Raw genomic sequence first — 16,639 nt, 5'->3', positions numbered from 1 at the left:
GCATCCAGGGACTAAGGAAGGATGGACAAGGGTGGGACCAAGCTTTCAAGGCAGAAGGTATAGGCCCATCCGATATGATGCACCTACACCAGGTGACTACTCATATACCAATAGATACAGCTGTTTTGATCAGGTAGACTGACTCCAGCTGGAGGTATGCACAGGGGGAAAAGCAGGGGGCGCCCCTTATAGTACAGTCAGGGACAGTGGCAGCTATCCCTGATAGTGGTTATCTCTCTCGAGAATACTCACTTCCTGATCTTGTGAGCACTATCAATAAAGAATCCTCCATGCAACCTCCCGGCAGTTCTTCCGGCCTGTGTGTATTAAAAATCCTTTCCTGTAATGTAGCTGGCCTATGTAACAAACTGGCCTGACCTGACTGGGGCAATACATGTAATGGGGTGACCCTGTAACCCTCAGAACCTGGGTGGGTAATAAATAAAGTAATAATGGTTCTGTCGGACAGAAATACACACTGTTTTAGTATTTCAATGTTTCCTTTCTTCAGTCTCGTACCTAACCAGGATATCAAGACAGGTGTACTAATACATTCACAAACAAAACTCACTGACCATAAAGAAAAATGAAAGCAAATTTTACTCAAATACTTTCACATGTGAACACAAAATACTTCAATCACTGTCCCTAACGAACATTTAAAACAAAAACTTTGTGCTGGAGTAGTACTAAAAACAACAAGTAAAATGTGTTACTTCATATACTTTTGGGTTAAACAACTATACATATACAATCATCCTGTAGACACATCAATTGGATCTTGGATCCTACAGGATTTTGAATAGTTTGTTCACGCCAAAGGAGAGGATTGCGTCGACGTTTCGACCCTAGGGGGGGGCGATGCGGTGTTTTCACGCATCAGGTGCGGGTCTTCATCAGGACTGTATATATATATGGGACAGCCTCTTGCAGACCTAGCTCCGCATGGAGTCCTGGTCTCTTCCTCTTGAATCGTATTGTCGGTCCGTGTTAATCAGGCCGGCTAAATGTTCATTACACCTCTGTATTGATATAGTCTATACAGATGGTTGTAAACTTGCTCCTTTGTATTTCTAACACGCGCGGGTCGCCTCCTTCACTTTCCGTTCGTGCTGACCTGACTGGGGATCATTTGTTGATCTGAATGATATTTGTCTCTTCCAGGAAACATGAGCGCGGGAGGAGCAAAGTCGCCTAGGATTTGCTTCATTCACAGTCCCTGCAAGGTGGGGGGGAAAAGGTAGACCCTCGGGGGGTCTAACAATTTGGGTTGCAACCCATCTGGGTTGCACTGCTAGAATCATGGATACAGCATCTGAGGATGTTCAGTGTGTGATTCTAGATTGGCAGAATGGCTCTAGACTGGCACTGGTAAATATTTACTCTAGACCTGTGAGATCCACAACCGAGTCTAAGGCTATTGAAGAGCTATCCTACTTCTTAATTAACATTCCAGAGGGAGCTATGTTTGTGGTGGGAGGAGATTTTAACTCCCACTTTGAACCATTGGAGGGTCTACTGGATGGCGTAAACCAGGAGGAGGATGATCTCTGGAAAATCCCACAGGTGGCAGGCCCCACGGCAAGGTCATGGGCTCCTTTGGCCATTCAAATTACATCTTTGACGTTGGCCTATTCTATCAGGGCATGTAATGGCCGTACAAAGTCTGACAACCCGCCTATGACCACTTTTAACAAGCCAGGGAGGGAGGCACGTCTTGATTACATTTTTGTTGAGTGCAGTGCATGGAATAGAGTATTAGACTTTAGGGTTGTACCCAGGGGAGAGAGCGACCATAACCCCTTGTTTCTGGACTTCTCTGTGCCTGGTATCCACAAGGGCAGTCCAGCACCAGAGTCTGATACATCTAATGGGGCTATTCTGTCTAGTAATAGACGAAGGGTAAGATGGGACAAGCTGGTCAACAACCCAGATGGAGTAGGTGAACTATATGACCGGGTCATCTCTGTATTAGTTGACGTAGTTGCTCTTATCGATCAGCACCCTACGCATGACTTCTCCGAAAGGCTGGGAGCACTTAATAAGGTATTATTTGATAGTCTCTCAGATATCCTAAATCCCACAGGTCCAAGTAGGAGAAGGGTTGGAAGGAAGCCTACCTGGTATAACAGGGCATGTAGATTGGCAGAAAGCGAACTCCTTGGTGCATTGAAACAGAATAGCAACAGGGAACTTATAAAGCGCAGGAGGCAAGCATACCGGCCATGCTAAAATCGAGTGGGGGAATGAAAATTGGGCAAAGTTAACATCAGCCCTAGCGGTTAAAGATCCATGGAAGTTCTGTCAGATTGTGAGCACTGGTTCGGTTGAACCAGAGTTGGCAGTACAGCCGAACCTTGCTGCAGAGGTATGGGAAGAACACTTTAGCACCCTGTTTAAGGGGGACAATCCCCGCATGGACCTCCACTCGGGCGATATAGTGAGCTCCCCTGTGGATGCTTCATCTGAGATTAGGTTCACTCTAGGAGAGGTCCGGGACGCTATATCCAAGCTCCCTGTGAGTAAATCACCAGGGTTGGATAAGGTACCGGGCAATCTTAATAAACACGAACCAGGGATTTGGCCTCCCTATTTGCTAATGATTTTAAATGCAATCCTTGGAGTTATGGCGGTCCCAAGTACTTGGCTGGGAGCAGAGTTAGTCCCTATCTTTAAAAAGGGGTCCCCTCTGCTCCCATCCAACTACAGGCCAATCAGCCTAATAGATGTATCCAAGAAACTCTTTGCAAGGCTGATTTTGGACCGCCTCTTGGACTGGATGGAAGATTCTGAAATTTTAAGCCAGTATCAAGCGGGTTTCAGAAAGAACGTATCCACCATTGACCAGATTTTCAGATTATCTATGCCTTACTGGAAAACGGTCACGGTGGAGGGCGGTTCATTATACACCGTTTTCATGGACCTCCGTGTGGCCTTCGACCTGGTCCCACGCAGGAAACTTTGGAGCGTTCTAGGGGACTTAGGCATCCCAGTCCCCCTTCTGGACATCATAATACGACTCCATACTCAGAATTTCGCAAGGGTCAGGTGTGGGAGAGAAGGCAACTTGTCATCAAGCTTCTCCGTTGGCAAGGGGGTAAGGCGGGGTTGCATCTTTGCGACAACCCTGTTTTGCCTCTATGTTAACGGAGTAATCCCCCATCTGAATGCGGTCCCCAATAGAGATGCCCCAAGGCTCGCTGGGTCGGGAATCTCTGCGATCATGTTCACAGATAATACCCTGCTACTCGCTAAGACTCCAATGGGTATACAGCGTGTCTTGGATGGCTTTGTCACCTTTTGTCATGATCAGGGGCTCAAAATAAATACATCTAAAACTAAATTCATGATTTTTAATCTCCCGAAAACAACACGCCCAAACCCTGCTATAGGTGGTGTTCGGTTGGAGAGGGTGCAGACCTTTGAGTATCTGGGTCTGACTCTTAATGATAGTATGACTTGGGGTCAACATCAGATCAAATCCCAATTAAAGCTCTCTCAAAAGGCGGGAGGATTCTTAAATTACTGAATAAATCTACGACAAAACCGCCCCACCTCTTGAAATCTACAAAATGCAGGCACACTGGGCAGTAATTTATGGAGGTGAATTGTGGGGCCACAAATGTGCCCCTGCAATTACCACCACGGAAAACAAGTTTATCAGGCAGTTGGTATCCCTGCCTGTCAGTACACCCTTGCTTCCCCTGAGGTTAGATCTGGGCTTGAGATCATTAAAAGAGGAACTGGGCCTTAAGCCCCTAACATTCTGGAGGCGACTGTGGGTCACCCCGGAACTCTCCAGTTACAGGCAAGAACTTCTGGAGCTGTTAAGTCTCCCAAATGTATGGAAACTTCCCTAGTTAAAATATATAAGGCAGGAATTTGAGAGGCTAGGTTGTCCTTTATTGTGGATCAACCCGTAAAGAGCTTGCAGAAGTATAACCCGTAAAGATCTGGTTAATATGTATTATGATCAGAATCTGTCTGCTTGTTTATCAAATGCCCAAACGGGGACACTGTCGAGAACATTCATAGTAATGACAGATCACTATAAAATGGAGACTGTGCTTGATGACATTAGCCCTACCTCTCTTAGGAAGTTGTATCTCCAATGGAGACACAGCTCTTTGCCAATTAGAGCCCTCACTAGCCGTTGTTGCCCACCTACTCCTAAAAATTGCCCAGCTTGCACCGCGGAGCTAGAAAATGAAATCCATGTAATGTTCTTCTGTCCTTCCTATAAGACATCTAGAAAGAAGTGGATTCTTCCAATTTGCAGAAACTTGGGGATTAGGCAGTGTTTTCACTCCTATCGAATATTAAAAAATGATATATCTCGAGTAATTGTTTTTGCTGTAACCATGTGGCATATCAGAAGACAGTATGTGGCAAAATGAGATCTAGTGTATTTTTGTATAGCTTCATGCTGTCTGTAGGTTTTTAGTGACGAGTGGGACCTTGATTCGACCTTCTTCTTAATTGTTGTAAATGCTTTTATGATGAATTAGTTTTATGGCAAGATGTACCTTTGGTTTTATCGTAAAATTGTAATGATTTGTGCTGAAATTTTATTGTGACTCTTTTATGACATTTTGTGTCGAAATAAAGAAGATAAAGAAAAAGAAAAAAGTTCAAACAACAGCTTCATCAATACAAATTACCTCCATTCAGTAAAAGTTGCATATCATGCTCATTAAGACTTCTCAAGATTCATACATTTTCAAGGGTTGTATGATGTTACAACGCATTCCGTTGCAACGCATGCCTTTAACACGCATGAATATAACGCTGGTCCCCTGGCGAAGCCGTGTTGAGTGCTCGCCAGGTGAGACCTCATTGGAGACTCACACAAGTTTTGTGATATTAGTTTATTTTGCCTGTCCTGCTGTGTTTTAACTACTGCACAATCCGTTTTTAATTGATCCTTTAAATCGCCGACTTTGCACTGGGAATTGGAGGAGGAAGGGATCAAACCGTCGACTTGGTGGGGCATTTAGCTAGCGGTTAGCGGTTTAGCTGGGCTATTTAGCCCGCATGCTGATGCAGACGCGCAGCGCTGGTCCCCTGGCGAAGCCGTGTTGAGTGCTAAGTATGAGTTAGTATCTATATGAATAAATAAAGTGGTGTTTGTAAGAGTGTGTAGCTGAGTAAATGTAAGTATAATGAATTATTTGCATAAGTGAGTAGGTTAACTATATAAATCAATAAAATGTGTGCTAGTGGGTAATGTCAATATAAGTCTATAAGTATATTTAATAGTGTTATATTGATCTTTGTCAGCATGTATGAGTAAATGTATACGTAAGTGTTTAGATGTGTGTGTAGATCTACAAAGCAGTGAGTGGGTTTTAAAAAGTTATGTTGATGTGTCATTCTTTTAAAAATGGTACTCTATATTTGTTAGTGAGTGATGAAAAGTTATACTAGTGTATGATCAGGTGTAGCAGATTGTCACGTGGATGAAGTCATCAGTGATGTCATCAGTGATGTCATCAGTGATGTCACTGACCATGTCATGCATGATGTAATATGTGATATCATCAGCAGTGGATTGAGGGCGCGCAAGTTACAGTTAGTACAACTAACTATAACAGAGGAATTTCAATGGTTTTGTATGAGTGAAAAGTCCAGCTAACTATAACACCCCTAAAACCTATGTTTTTTTCAGTGAATTTCTAAGGTTTTTTAAATGCTACTTCCCAACTATAACATATTTGAAGCCTATGGTTTTTCAGTGAATTTCAAAGGTTTTCTAAATGCTAATTTCTTATTATAATGTTCTGTTTTTTTCTATCTTTTTTAATTATCATCCCATTCTCAACCTAGTAAAAACTGCAAATATCACCACTCTTCAGTTGATTCCTTCCGCCAACAAAATCGCCACAAACAGAATCAAATCTAACGTTAATGATATACAAACTAGGCGTTCCAAACCACAAAAACACCACTTCCCCATATTTTCAACAACCAGCCAAATCTGCAATGCTACCTAAAAAAACAGGCGATAGTTCCACTTACCACTAACAAATTAACATCAACATTTAACTGGTGTAAGGAGAATGACTATGTAGTACATGAATTACATCCAACTCAATTTAAAGACGAATATGTGATAGAGGTACTAATTATGCACCTCCGACACCCAACAAAATCACAACACCCAGCGCCACCACCACTACAACCACCCCTCCTGACCCCTCACCCCCACCTACCTCAAAAGGCAGCACAAAACAGGACAACGAACCTTCCCAAAGTAATACATCCCCTCAACAGCACACTAGCTGAATGTTCAGAGAAGTGGCAACCACCTATGTATAAGGGAGGAAACTCGCACATGAACAATAATTTATACAATCCCAAGACTACCGGTTATATGCTATACACAACTTACTATATAAACCAAAAATGTTTCCGCGTGTAGATGTACTATTGATACGTGTAGTGTACTGCACAGTGGACGCAACCATATTATCTCAGACTTTTGTGTGACATTTTAAGCTCCGAGTAAATTTTCCCTATTCATGCCCTTATACAGGTACAATTCACATTGCCCTTATATAGGCATACAAATCAAGCCCTTATTTAGGCATAGCCCATGCTACCCAAATACAGGTATAGCTACTTCCACCCGTACCAAACGTCACAACGATTTCTTGGAAAAACAGCTTAAGCTGTTAGGGAACTTCCCCTTGCTTGAATATTGAATCGTCCAAGAACTCAGTTACTTTACAAAGAACAATTATTCCCTATGGGTTGTTTCCTGACGTTCATATGCCCGACTTTACATCAAACTATGGCATTCCTAAACACCTTCAAGGTATATATACCTTCACTTGCTCCTGCAAGATACGGTGGTTCGGAGCAGTTCGAAGACGTACTTGCCGGATGCAGCTCGCTACAGCAAGCGCCGAAGGAAGTAGACTCTCCAGCTGACACACTGATCAAGAAGCTGCCTTTCTCCTGCCAAGAATCCAGCTCCATGTTTCTGGCTCCCCTTGCGAGGTGTTGGGAAATCGAGTCCCGAGACAGAGATACCAGACCTCCTTCATTCTAACAAGGTATGGAGCTGATAAGAACCTAGAGAAACCTTTGGTAGATTCTTGGCAAAAACAAAACCTATGCTAAACAATACTTACTTCTTCCCTCGTACTAGACTTAGGTTAGGTACATTGGGGTAGGCGTATTTTAGAAACACCAGTTGAGTATTTTAGTCTATGTTATTTAAGTATGTATTTTTATATGGCTTAGAAACCATACAATGCTCTTACAGTATTATTTCATATTACTGTTTACGCTGTACGCATTATACTTTGCAGTCTGCATAACGATTGTAGCAGTTCACCTATCTTGCATGAGAAAGAAGACTGTTCAATAAACCTTTTATTGAAAATGCCCGTCTTTCTATTTCTCTGCAACTCTGTAAAAACGAAGCATGCACGATTGACTGAGTGAAATACTTATCTATTGTTTCCACGGCTCTGAGAGATATATTCTTATTCTTGGGAAACAAAGTTGTCATGTGTATGGGATTGTCAGAAACTAATCCCTTCTTGTGTATTCGAAAAAGTTTCTAGTGACCTCTGAGTTAGCAAGCACACACACAATTAAGTTTAGTATATTCGATAGAGACCTAGTTGACCTCAGTCCTACGTCTAATCTATAGGATATATTATACCAATGCGCAGAGCCTATTTGGAATATAGGAACTACACTACATGGCGCCCAACGTTTGGTAAGGCACTGATTTAACGCTAGATACTAAAGTAACTCAGTTGTGCTTTTCTCAGAGACCCCTTTTTCCGTAATACTCCAATTGACGTCTGGAGTGGCTAAAGGGATAATATCCGCCATAGCTGAGTAGAACGAAAATCCTATGGATTAGTTTTTGTTTTTTTCAACGTTGATGGATTCAGTGTTCCAAAATACTGTACACCTTATCATTGTTTCCTTGAAACTTGCTTTGCAAACTTTCAGTCAACAAAATGTGCGACATTGAGAACGGTGGAGCTACAGGCGGCAATGCCGTAAAAGTTTTAAACTTTACAGGTTTCCAAGAGACGGACAATGATGCTATAAGCATTCCAGAATCTTTAAGAAAATCCATAACTATGAAACTTATAAGAAATGGCCTATCAGCAAAAGGTGATAGGGTATTTTTGTGATAGAGGCACATGAATATCATCAGACAGAGGTATTCTATTCATGGATAGTCTTCCCTGAAGCAAATCCAGGAACAAAAGTGTTCCACTTCTACAAAGAAGATGAAAAACCAGAGGAATATATTCCTTTCAAGGACATTGAAATTCCACTAACATACCAAGAGCATGCACTCTGGTTTAAAGGCGCCCTAAAACATATACATCACATTACCAGGCTCGGTCCACTAGATAGACCAGGAGCAACATGGCCGGTATTAGCCAGCTATACACTACATCCTGCCATTAATGAAATGTCAGATGCAGAACTATTAGTTCAACTAAAAGAGCTGATAAAAATTTATAGACAATTGCTTCAATGTGTCATGCAGACTTTTACTGTCCAAACGGCAATAAGGATTCCACAACACACCCCTTACCAGGGGAACATAAATAGGATTACACCACAGTCTCTACATTCAGTCGTTGGTAAATTACCCGCAAAATGGGAACAAATTCCATTCTGGATAGCTCAAAAAATTACAAAAATATTTCCTGATACTACCCCTCATGAGAAACGCAGAATTTTAACAATCTGTTTATCTATGGGGATCGCACCACATCCGGAGGACTGCGACACTTGGGGTACAGTCTTTGCTGCAATCTACACCAAAACACATGGTGTTCCGTCTATGGCGGTTATACCAGACGTCCTGAAACAGATTCAAAATAAATACAGGGCAGAGCCTGCTTTAAATCTAGGTATGAAATAACTTAAAGATTTCAAACAGGTCTCAACAATGATATTAGCTAATATTAAAGGTGAAGCAGCATCCGTGGCAATCCGCCAAAAGCTAAGAGAATTTGATGTAACTGAGCAACCACATGAACTGGTCAAAATAATTGAAAAATCCTATGAAGAATTAGGCAGAGACAGTTTGGTTGGGAAACAAGTTAAACTCCAACTGTCAGAAAGTCCTGAAAAGGTCTTTATTAAAAACACTTCTACTCCTCCTAAAAAGAAGTGGGAAAACACCAAACAACCTTCCAAAGAGAAGCGTTCTCAATCCAGAGGTAGGTCTCCTCAAAAGAAGCCCTCTGAAAGGAGGTATAACCTCAGAAATAGGGATAATTTGGGAAACCTGATAGATATCAAGATACTGATACTCGTTCCTCTCGTACCTTTCAGACTGCATCACAGAAATCCGAAAGAAGAGGACGATCAGTACAAAAGAAAGAACGCGTGAAGTCCAAAGACGATCAACACGTTCCAAAAAATAGGAAAACCCAATTCACCAAAAAGAAGGTAGCAGGTCTAAAAAACAGACATGCCGAGGATCTTGAGGACACAACTCAAGAACAGGGAATGGGCTCAAATGATGTTGCACTGTGCAGCAGAAGTCACCATAGCTCGCAAAGACTTGAAGTATCATCAGGAGACAGTGGACTTGAATGAGTATATCCAAGTTGAAACTGCAGATACCAGGGTTAGTGTCCCAAATAATTTATATGAAGTAACACTCTGGATGGAGGGGGACATAACTAGAAGAATAAGAGCACTCTTTTGGGAGAAGCTCTCTCTGGGTTATGACATTATTCTACATGAACAAGACTGACCACCTGAGTTTGCCAGGAAGGACCCACATGGTGAAGAAATCATTACGCCTGCTTTCTTCAACCATATTCCAATTCATAAAAAATACACCTATGCCAGGAAATGGGCAGTAGCCCAGGCACCTGCATTATATAAAAATCCTGTAGGATGGAATGAGGATTCTCCTCAACATAAAATCCAGTTAAAAACTCAACCAACTGCACAAAGGCAGTATCCAGTTAAGCGAGAAGATAAAAAACAAGAAAGGGAGATCCTAGATCAACTTGAATACCAAGGGGTGATTGAAACATGCACCTCGTCCACGAACAATCCTTTGTTTCCTGCCTCCAAACCAGACAATACATATCATCTAGTTTTGGATTACAGACACTTAAACTCCTGTTGCAAAACTTTTGCAATACAAAATGCACACAGTGCAGCACTAATGGATAACATTGTGCGTAAAAAATATAAAACTACATTAGATATTTCAAACGGTTTCTTCTGTCAAAACATTGCACCAGAAATCAGGTATTTGACCGCTTTCTCAATTATGGGGACAGAGCTTCACTTCTGTCGTCTCCCCCAGGGATTTAAGAATAGTCCAGGGTTATTTTCAGCCAGAGTAACACGGTTACTACAAACCTATGATGATGAGTCATTATCATATGTCGATGACTTCTATCTAACAGATGATGACTTGGATAGGCACTTGAACAGGGTGAACACCATGATACTTGGCTTCTCCTCTGAAGGGTACAAATTCAATTTTTAAAAATCAAGAATTGCCCACCTCAACGTTCTTTTCCTAGGATACGAGTTATCAATTGAAGGCAAAAGCCTGGCAGCAAACTTTCTAGAGAAATGTGCACTGCTCCAAGCTCCAAAAACGCTGAAAAACTTACAGTCAATTCTAGGTTTCCTAAATTTCGGAAGGACTTACATTCTAAATTACGCAGCAAGGGTTAAACCTCTCTACAAATTAATCAAACCTGATTTCGAAACAATTAATTGGACTGAAAAACACACAGAAATTTTGCGTTCAGTGCAAACAGACATGTTAGCAACACAACATTTACAAAGACTTGTAAACGTACGCAAGCTAGTGATCCGAATCATTCCAGGAAGATGCAGATTCACGTATTTAATCTTTAATGAAGGAGAAAAAGTACCCATAGCTTACAAATCTCACTTGTACACACAAGCTGACATGAAATTCACTTCTACAGAAAAATCCTGACAGCGGTTCAAACTGCAGTAGCAAAAGAGAGAGCCCTCGCACAGTGTAAGCGCATAATGGTTGTTACTCCTGTACCTGCCTTAGAGGCAGTGACGAAAGCGAACATTCCAAATGCAAAGGCTTTACATCCGAGAAGGATACAATGGATTAATTTTCTTGCTGCAACAGACGTTGAATACATTCTTGACCCCTATTTGAAAACACAAGAATTTCTGCAATTCGAACAAGAATGTCCTCTGCCCACTGAGATTCTGCCTCTAGAACAGTATGAATGTATAATTTATACAGACGGATCAGCACAGCCCGCTATTGGGGGTAAACAAGCTTGTAGTATCTGTGCGTGATTGTTAAAGGTCGCTGGCGAGATGGTAAATTCCGACCTATGGTCACTAAAACGGACCAGTCACAATTGCATTCTACAATGCTTTTAGGCTGGACGTTGAAAAACCTTTGTTCTGGCTATGTGCCATGGCGCCTAATCAACACCACGTCATTGTTTTCTGAAATGTAACCTTACAGATAAACAAATCCCTTTGGCACAAAGAGGAGCACACTATAGGGTGCTGAGCATTGAAAAACTGGAACAATTACCATTAACTGTTTCTGAGAAGCCAGCGACAGAATGGATAATACATGGTACAATCACTCTGCCTGTGACGATTTTCCATTTTCAGTATTGTTTAAAACATGTACCAGCAGGCGTATATGAAAGGTTGGGTAAAAAATACATCAAGACATCCTGGGATTTACCTTATACACACAAATGTTGGAGTGTGGGAAAAGAAGTGTTTCTTAGTGGTACAAATTGTGAAAATACACTAAGCGGTTTACTCTTATGTCTGGGTATTAACTTACACGGGCCTGCGATGGTTCTTCGAACAACTTATCCTGCCACCTGCAAGGTTCTCCAGCTGCAGTGATAGATCCAACTTTTAGGCAGCTTTCTATTGGAAGTTACATTATGTTGAATGATCACAGCTGCTGTGGCATGTTGCCAGGAACCCCCTGATGGAGCAAGGATTCGCACGTTGAGCGACTTGCTTGTATCATGAACCTCAAATAATGTTAAGAAACAAAACCAACATGTTCGTGTTACTAATTTTGCAAATTTTTTTCACTACACGGGGTGTCCCAGTGACGCTTGCCTATGTCTTGATTTATCCTAATACGCTTGCATTTTAAAGATGGCCGCTGCTACGCGGGAATTTAGACTGCTCATGCGTCGGTCATACCCATGTGACGTGACGTACTCGCAGTTCTGGTGAGAAAGTGTTTGCTCATGCGCAATACAGCTAAAATGGCTGCTCTGTGTTCTCACATGCTTTAAGCTTGCATTGCCGCTTTCGCAAAACTGTTTGTTCTGCACTTACCATAATGCTATAGTTATTATAAATGTAATGGGAATAGTATAGAGTTTCCATGGTATACAGTGAAATCCTCATGCACTAAAACTGTTCTTTTCCATTTCATATAACACTTCGAAACTTGGCCTGTTCTAACGTGATATACTCCATCTTGCTTGAATCTGAGTCTGCGCGAGATCTGCGAGTCTCGACAGAAATGACCTTTGGACAGAAGCCAGATGGCAACCCAAGCCAAGATGAGCCTGGGAGAAAGCCCTCTCACCTAGTCGAAGAAGCCGAACTGTACTACATTTGTAACAATTGTATATGAAAATTGTATTCACCATTGTTATGTGAAAACATATGTCATGGGAAAGTAAAATTCGAGGGGCGGGTAGAAAAATTCAAATGAGTATGAGAAAGCAAAATTTTAGGTGGTGTGATGACCTAACCTCCTTCTTTGTCCAATAAAAATTTGGGGATCCTTACACTTGCAACATTGGGGGATGGTACACTGACCCGAAAAACAGTATAACTAGCTTAGGTTTAGCTAAAGAATTTGTCCGACTTGTCCGAATAGCTGACCTGTCACTGACCCAACGCACCAAATCGGGGTTATTGGCAGATTCGTTGCAGAGAGGGAGTAGCGCAGGTGTTGCAACCGAAGCTGCAGGTGTTGGTCGCACCCTTTGGTGAACCCAGTCCTGATCCAAAATTCTGGGGTTATCCGGTCCTGACTGTCCATGAGCTGTACCTGCTCGCCTACTGGCACCTAAGTCCTTGAGGGTCCCTTCCCGTCTTTTACAAACTGACCCGTGGCCAGGGTTGATCTTCACTCTATCCTAGGTAAATATAAAGTCTGTGAGGGTGATTGCTTATCTATATCTGCATTTCTAACTCTCGAATATTGCAAAGCATAAGTGCATATGTTCTTTTTCTCTCCTGTCCCTTAATGAATGAGATTTGCATGCGTTATTTGTCTATTAGCATGTTCCACTTGTGACCTACCTTTAGACAAATGCTAAATGGTTTTTTTATAGTTTTTGTTCCATTCTTACCCTCCTTATAGAGAATAAGAATTTTCAGGATAAATCAAATTGCATAAGTTTAATTTCCTTTTAACAGTTAGTGAATTACGAAAGTCTACTTTGATTTAACATGTTCCCTTTCTTTACCCGCCTCTAGTGAAGTTGTGAAAGTCTGATGATCTAAATTAGCATGTTCCTTATTTTCCCCTTCCCTTTATTCTACGATTTCTAAATGATTAGTATTCTTTGCCTTATTCATAGCTATACGTTATTTCTAATTCTAGTTATAGATAGTCTTATCTGTGTAAATCTTATGCTTATGACATATGATGATGATGATGATTAGATAAAGGTTTTCAAACCTTCTTGAGTCTGTGGTTATTATGAAGAGTGCAAACAATTTTAATTGATATTATATTGTGATGACTGCTTATCTTTTCAGCTAGCTCCCTGATCCATTGTGATCTTAGGTACCTGTGACGAGGATTGGTAAGTCAGGTACATTGGAGAAAAATAGAAAGGAACAGGGTTGCTGGTAGTAGAATGTAGGTTACCCAATTAAATAAGTATGATAAATAAATTATGGGCCCCAGTGTGCATATTTGGTAATAAAATAGTCGGGTGACCTGCCCGCTCTATCAGTAAGTTTCTGGTAGCAGAGGAAATGGTTAGGGACTAGTTAAGATAGGTAGATAGGTTATTCGCTGCTAACTGTGAAATTTTATTGCTGCTAAAAGTTTTGATCGATCAAATGTAAAATTACTTTGAAATGTTATGAAATGTTTTTGAAAATTTTTTAGTGAAATGCTGTTATATTGATCCATGTATTAACACAACACGTTAGTAATTGTTATATGTTGTCTGGAATCCCCGGGGGCAGAATAGCGGGTGGTGAGGAGAATCCACCTCGCAGTGAGGTCAGTGGCTCAAGGTTGGGCAGAACTGGAAGCACTAATTAGGGTTTTCTGTATGAATAATTGAATGAATGATAGCAGCGAGTTCGCTAGCAAAACTTCTATTGTGATATAACCTAGTAAGGGTCACACGGAAGGAGTAGTAGGTTCGTCGGAGCTTGTGTGATAGCAAAAGGGTTCGCTAGTGAAACTTTAGACTTATTATATATCCCGAAAATAAGTGGATGAGTCGAAGAAGTAGACGGTTCTCTAATGCTTGTGTGAAGGATAGGCAGAAGGGATGTATCCGCAGTATATGAAAAGTAGACAGAAGAGGTTTACTTGCAGTAAAACAAATCTTTCCTTTCTAGACACTCGAGTACAGTGGCGAATGTTTTACGTTGTAAATTAAATAAAGCATGTTGGACTTGGCCCTTAAGGCAGGTTCACCCCTAATCTTTTTGCTTTAGATCTGTGATCTGTATGGATGATTTTCTGGTCTGTGCGCACTTTTTCCCTGTGTCCCAGAGTAAAGTGCGTGCATGTAGTTAGGCTGGCCTGCTCTCCCATAGGGATGCATGGGGAATGTCTGTGTCCCTAGTAGTTCCTGATGCGTGGGGAGTGCATGCTCGAATTTGGTATGTGCGAGCTCGTGAGAATGAATGCTTCGCAATGGTGTATGTGACATGTGTGTGTCATGTGTAGAAATGCCACTTCTAGGACTTGGCATATTAATGTAAAATATGCCTGCCGTGTGATTGGCTGGAGCTGGCTGGTGAGCCTGGCTCCAGGAAGGCTGGATGGGTCTGCCCGGTGGTGAGTGTGAGATTAGCATGTTGATGGCTTGGGAGGAGTGCACCTGGTCCCTGATGGGCCTGGACTTTCCCCACACAATGCTGGCTCCACCCCCTGTAGTGCGACTGATGTCCCTAGCCCTGCCAGTGAATGAAATGGGTGGTTGAGCTATCAAGGGTACTTCAAAACCAGCTGCGACTAGTTTCCCCCCACCCTGCACCCACAGACAAAGGGTTTTACAGTATAAGAAGGGGCTGTGTCCCCATACATTTGGGTTCTCTGTTCTGCTTTGGATCCTTGCCAGAGGGGGCTGCTGCTGCTGCTTGGGCTAGAAGGACCGCCACTTGGCTTGTCTCCCTGCCTGGAGACCCAGTGAGCTGGCTCTGGCCCTGCCTTGCCCCCCTGCCTGCCTCCAGACCCTTACTGGAGCTATGCTTTTGCCAGAGCGCCTGGAAGCGCTTTAAATTGACTTATAGTGCTAGGAGCGCTTTATTTTCCTCCCTGGCACTGGGAGCGCTGGATTTTTCCTTTAGGGCGCTGGGGAGCGATTTACTTTCCTGCCAGCCCTTAAGTGCGCTTTGTGTGCCCAGCCGGTGCACACCCGGCATTTGCCCGAAATCGCGGCGCATAGCGAGTGCCTACCTCGCTTTATCTTTTATTTAAAGGCCGGTGCCTACCCGGCATTGCCCCGTAGTATTTTTATTATTTACGAGCCGGTGCCCACCCGGCATTGCCCCGTGATCACCGCCGCAGCCCAGGAGCACCGAAAACCGTTGCCGGGCCGTTGCCTAGTGGGACCCGGAAGTCCCGCCTCCTTACCCCCAGGGCCGCACTTCCATTGGCGGCCCCAGCGGAAGTCAGGCGAAGTGCAGTGAGACAAGGCCAGGCGGTAGACGAAGGAAGCAGCCGGCCCTGTCCTCGAGGATCCCCGAGTGAAAGGGAGCCCCGCGCCGACCAGGAGAGGAGACACATCCTGCTCAGGAGACCCGGTGAGTGCAGGGGCGTTTCTCTTTGTGTCCCGAGCGGCCCCAGTTGGCAGAGGGCCGCTCCCACGACGCCCGCATTCTTGTTGTGTGGAGCCCCGAGGGTCCTGGGTGGCACTTCTTCGAGCCCGAGAGGCTCCGGGCATTATCTGATCCTGAGTCCCCCGCGAGGGACTCCAACGACCGCCCTGATTGTATTTACGAGCCCCGAGGCTCGAGGGGGCATTCATTATTCTGAGCCCTGAGAGGCTCCCCGCCCATATCATTGTTTTGAGAGCGCTGAAGCTCTAAGGCACCACATTTGCTTTGCGAGCCCCTGAGAGGCTCCTTGTCCACCCTTGTTCTTGAGCCCACGAGGCTCCAACGTTGCCCTAACTTTTCCTGCACCAGTTGCCCAGCACTTTGTGGGCAACTGCTACGTTTAGGCTTTGTGTTCTTGGCTGCCTGCGCAGCCTGCCTGACATTGAGACTCAGGGCATTTCAGCCCCTTGCGAGGCCAGTTGGCCTGAGGGACAATTCTAGTGTTGTGCTATGTGCACCCTGCACATTGTAATTTACTGATGTATGTGATTCTTGCGCAAATGTTCTAACCTGCACCTCTGAATGTGTTTTAAGGCCTCATGTGCAA

Source organism: Lissotriton vulgaris, chromosome 4_1, assembly GCF_964263255.1.
Source record: "Lissotriton vulgaris chromosome 4_1, aLisVul1.2, whole genome shotgun sequence".
Taxonomy (NCBI): Eukaryota; Metazoa; Chordata; class Amphibia; order Caudata; family Salamandridae; genus Lissotriton; species Lissotriton vulgaris.
Note: the sequence above shows the minus strand (reverse complement) of the source record.